This window comes from Pinus tabuliformis, chromosome 5_1 (assembly GCF_031772625.1).
Source record: "Pinus tabuliformis cultivar Carrire ecotype Pingquan chromosome 5_1, CPIR1, whole genome shotgun sequence".
Lineage (NCBI taxonomy): Eukaryota > Viridiplantae > Streptophyta > Pinopsida > Pinales > Pinaceae > Pinus > Pinus tabuliformis.
The window spans coordinates 4455611-4461610 of record NC_142305.1 but is presented as its reverse complement, the minus strand read 5'-3'; positions in this window follow the sequence as shown (position 1 = coordinate 4461610).

Below are 6000 nucleotides of genomic sequence, written 5' to 3'. Positions count from 1 at the left end.
TGAATGTGTTGTAGGTCATTTGTATATGACATGAGGGCCAGGTTATCATGTTCCTTATTACATTCATCAATCATAAGAGAAGAAACTTCAGATGGTCCTTGAAGCACAAGATGATCATTTATATTGTCTACCACAAATTCATGTAGAAAAACTTTTTCACTTGCTTGAGCAAAGATCTCACCTTGTTGTTCATGAGCTGACTGAATGACCTCCTCATGAAGATCTAGTTCCGGTGAGGTGGGAGCACTTAGATTTGTAACTTCGTTTTCTTCATGCCAGCTGATCTCAACAGCCGAGTTCTTCTTTATAGAATTCAACACAAGGTATTCTTGGTCACCATGATCTAAATTTTGATATGAAATAGCTGAGTTGACTGCATTACATTCTAAAATTGAATCTTGGCTACCTTGCATGTTGTCTTCTTCTGTGGGCAGATCTAAAACAAGCTCTTCTCTTTCATCAATTACAGCCATATGGCCATCTTCAACCTGCTGATCTTGACAAGTATCCTCTAAGATTTCTATGTGCTGCTGAAACGGCTTTTCATACAAGGCTTCCATGATCTCTTCATCCATGAAATTATCATCTTCATAAAACTTCTCAAGGCTTTCAATAAAACTATAGGCATGTTTGCAACAGTCTTGAACTAAATTCAATGATGGATAAGAGTCCTTATATCTTTCAATGAACATAGCATGAAAATCCTTTAAACAATAAATACAAGCAGGCGGCAAACTTTCATACCATGATTGGGCTTCACCTTCCAGAGTGGCCAAGAATATCTTCATCAAGCAATCTTCAGGAAAATCGACCTTGAATTTGCGAATATGCATGTGAAATCTAACCAGATGTAGAGCAGCGTCCTTCCTACCATCATCGTTAAATATAGGCAAATTCCTTGACCAATCTACCTTCAGAATTTTATTTGGAAAACCAGGGATGTGATCTCGGCTCATGGGAGCATATCTTCTTGCAAGCTGATCCATCTTTGAAAATCGCAAAGCTACTGATCTCTCTGCGGTGGAGTAACCATGAAGCACAGGTTGCTGGATCCTTCAGTGAAAGGAGTCGCCAGGTGGATGATTTCAGCCTGTGAAAACTCTCAACCTATCATCCACGGCTCAGAGTTAACAATTATATTGGGATAAAGTGCCAATGAAGCGCTATGTTCACAAGCTCACAAAGATTGACTGAAGCAGCGTTTATCTACTAACGCTGATGTAAAACAAGAGCGTTTTCGAAGGCTACCTGGCGTATCTTCAGGCTCCGTCTAAGACTTATGAAATAACACGTCAATGAGCAAACGATTAGTTTTTTTCTCCCCAGTATGGTCGCCAGTATGTTAACGCTTGAAATTTCACCTCAGGCTGAGAAAGGTAAACCTCAAGGCAACATCAAACCACTTCGCCTCGTAGCTAGCCCTATGGGGCGGGAGAGGGCTCTCTCCGGTCTATCTCGGTGAGATCTTCAATGGATGAGATGACCAATAGGGTAACACTGATTTTAGGCTAGTAAACTGATCAAAAAGGTTGATTTGGGGTTTTTAGGGTTTTTGGTGGCAAATTGAGGGAATGGCAATTTTGGGTGCGGGGTTTGGACACAGTTTCTGCAGGGGGTTCTTTGGGGCGAGGTAGGAGACAGTATTGATGCCTTTGATTGAGGTGGATGGATGAGAAAGACAGGTGAGGAGCTAAGGAGAGTAAACAATGACTTTGAATTCTCCTTAAACAGTAGAAAACATTGAAATTAAACAAACTTAAAAGCAGAGCATGACAGTCATGAATTCTTACTTTAACACTTCGTTTGCTTAATGTGCAGAAGGAAAAGAAAGGAAATGATTCACATAACACACTTACAGGTACATAGAGAAACACACCATCAATACATGTAACCACAAGAATCCCAAAAAGGACTGCAAAACCCTGGTCTTCCTTAGCCAAAAATTGCAGAGATACAGTGAATAATACAATGATAGCTTCTCCCTCAAGAGTCCAACCATGAAAATGAGCAAGAAAGTACATAATATAGATCATCTAACCTCTTTCCCTGCCTCCATGGGTCGAGCTCACTATCCTAGGAGTTGTTTCAACCACTTCTAAACTAAGCACTACAAACTAGGCAGTCAAAACAACTTGCCTCTATAAGCTAGGAAACCAATTCATTCATTTAATTTTCACCCTTTTCATGAATGAATCTTCTAGAAGAGGTACATAAGAGTAAAAGTGTCAATAAAGTACAATAATTACATCAAATAGGGTAATAATCCACCCCAAAAAGTCAAACAGGGTCAAACTGCGTTTTTCTGAGTTGTACACTGAAATTTGGAGAAGTTTGCCTGACGGGTCGCACGCATTTGGGACCACATTTGGGGCACTTCCAGGTGTCCAAATTGAGAAAGAGTAGGCGTGTTGGAAAGGTCTATGAGTATAATTTCCAACCCAACTGGAATTTCTGAATTTGGTGGTCATTTGCCCCTCCAAAATTGCAATCTCCCAAGACTGCTTTCTGTGTCTCAAAAATGTGGCAGAAAGTCATTTTTTGCTTGTTTTTTGACTTTCTGGAGGCCCAAAACTTCATAAAATCTCAAGTCCATTGATGAGCATATGTAACTTTTCATGAAAAATCTGGAAATTCTGAGTTTTTGCAAAATGGAGTTGCCAAGATGAAGGGTCGCGCGGGGGGTGAGACCCGTTAATGGAGAAAACTTGTGTTTGGCATAAAAAATTCACAAATGACAAAATTTTCTCCAAATTTCTTGAAATTTGGGCTGGGAATCCCCAATAAAGTACCATACTCAGTCAAAGAGGCTTTGGCCAAAATTTGTAGTGGATCGGGCGTTTTCCTTCGTTTTTGTGCTTTGGCCAACCGTCCTTGGAGCACCTTCGTTCTCGCCGGTATTTTTGACATTTCTTTAAAACCATGACACCTGTGCAAAAAATGAAGGAGGTTTTTCTTCCTTGGCATGTTTTGGACAAAATCATCTCTAAGTTTTCCAAAATTCATCTTTTATTTCTCTGGAACATCATTTGAGTGCGACTTGTCCCGATGTGTGAAACAAGGAATTTTGTCGAAATGGAGCGAAATGAAGGGAATAGGGGGCTTCTAAATTCTTGGGGAAATTTTTGGAAGTAGGGAGGGATGTTTAGGAAGCATGGGAAAGTGGAATCTCAGAGATTGAGTGAGGGGAAGGGGTCCAAAAGGGCAAAACACAGGCCCAACCTAGAAAATTGCCAGGTTGTAGCTAGAAACTAGGGTTTGTGCAAAAATGAGGAATTTGGCGGATCTAAGGGATGGGAAGTGTTTGATAAGGTACTTTAAGGATAGGGGAAGGTGTATGAACATCAGGAAACAAGTTTTGCCGGTGATAGGGCCAACCAAGAGAAGAAATTGCCTTCAAAACCCTAAGAGAGGGAAATGACCTTGCCTAGGCACAACTGAAGCATGAATAAGGTGTAACATGACCCAATGGAACCTAATATGATGATAGCAACCCTCTGAATGATGATAGGATCAGCTAAATGATGACATGTACTGACATTTGGACAACTTTGAAAGTGTGAAAGCAAACCCTAGACCTAATGCCTAGTGACAAAATTTTGCTTGAAGACTCACTGAAATGACAAAATTTGACCTTGACACTTCAAAATCACTTTGTAAGAGCATATTTGATCACTGGAGGAAGGCTGGAAAGACTGAAACTAACACAAATCTAAACTAATCCTTTAATACACCATAATTTAGACCTCAAATCAAACCTGAACTTTGCCTTCAAGTCACAGGGACTTGTCCTTCAAACTAGGCCTAAACTAGACTAGATCTTCAAATAGCATAACTCAACCCTATAAATTAGCCTTCAAATAGCATAATTTTTGCCCTAAAACTCACCCTTAAAACAATAGTAATCATTCCTAAAAAAATTCCTTCACAGGGACAAAACTCATTCCTCAAATCATAACCGCAACTTGGCCTTAAGATAGGCCTAAAACTCGACCTCTACAGGGACAAAATTCAGTCCTCAAGACAAACTTGAAACTAAAACTTCTCCTTACCAAAACATGGAACCCAAAGAAACTTGTACTTGACCCTAAAAAAAAAATCAAACAAAATATAAACCCTTCTTAAGAACAGTTCCAAAAACCATTTGAAATATATGCCAAAGCTCTTCCACGAAAAGTTGCTTCAAGTACTCAACTTCACTTCACTTTTTCTTGGTTCATGATGTATGAATTTCAGACCTAATCCTTCACTCTCCTAAACATAGAACCAAATTATTAAGTAGATTTGTTATAAATACTCCTTCTTGTGCCTATTTATAATGCATTTGGGTGCTAGGTTATGATGAACTTGTCCACTAGTTGGGTCGACCAGAGAAACTGGTAGAAAGTATAGTGAATATTCAAAAAACCATTTATCCTCAACCATGATGAGTTAGAAGGCATGCCATATATAATTATAAACGTCTCAAAATAATATTTGTAACCATATATCCTATGCTCCCATTTGAGCTAAGTAATTGGAGTAAAAATGCCTTAAATGATAGGATATCCAAATGGGGGCTTCTTGTACTTTGGTTGGGTCATCTTGAAAAAACATTTCATATCTCCTCATTCCTATGGAATTGCAGGGGGTGTCATATATATACCATTGGAAAGATCTTGGAATATGCTATTTGAATATATAATTTCATATTTCATTTGGATTGCCTTTGACATCAATAACAACCATTTTCAACATGGACAAACTGTGTTGCATTTCAAAACTATACATATATAAATAGACGACAAGTGTCATGTCATATTTTTTATTTAACTATAGTGATAATTTGTATTCATATAAAATATGAGCTTGGGGCACAACATTACATCAAAATTTGGGAAAAAATCAAAATGGAAGGCTATTACAAACAATTCTTGCCTTTTCCCACTAAGCTCAAAAGGCTAATCTACAATGAAAGTTGTCCTATTGTATCTAGTAGTTAAGACTTGCTAGAAAAAATCCAAAACATTTGCAATATTTTATGTACATATCAACTCATAGGAGCAGGAAGATCAAAACCATATGCTGGAAACAAATCAATACTAAGAGGGAGGGTGGATCAGTAGTGATAGAAATTATACGTTTTTAAACCTTTTGCCAACTTATTAAACAATCAATACCATAACATAAACAACAGATCAAAACATGTAGGTAGAGCATGGGAATCAAGACATAACCAACATGATAAGAAAACACATAGGAAGCCCCAATTATCTATACATATGTTTGCTAGCCACTACCAGCTAAGAATCCCAACTCCTTATCTTAGAAATCCACCACTTACCAGAGGCCCCACTCAATCATTATGGGCTACCCTTTCATCCATTTTCATATTGGGCCTAGACACAATATCTACCATAAAAAAAAATGTAAATAAACCCAAGCAACACCTCAAACTCAACAATAAACTCATCAACAACATCACAAGCAACTCTCTCTCTCTACTCAACATATGCATCAAAATCTGACTCAATAACCACATACAATCTCATCCATACTCAACACAACTCTCTTCATTGAAATCACAAACAATAAGTCACAAATATGACAATATATTAATACAAATACAAGGAATCAAGTGCATATAATAACAAAACATTCCCTCACACTCTTAACCTCAAATCATGACTACAGATAATATTAGACAACTACAACAAGAAGTTGTCACTATATCCTTGCAAAAATAATAGTGTTAACACAACAACACATTGTAATGCCCACAACCAATCTCTACACACAATGTTAGAAGCACGATGGGCTCTTGGTATCTTTGAATAATGCATAACACTGTCAATACTTTGCTATTATGATTACGGATCAGTATTTTAGCTAAAAAAATGAAAGTACTCAGAATTGCTTCGGACCTAAATGATAGGATAGAGTTCATTGCCAGGATTTCAATGCCACAAATGGTTCAAAAAACTGACATCGTATGCAAAAGTTAGAGCTTCTGAAAGTTTGGTT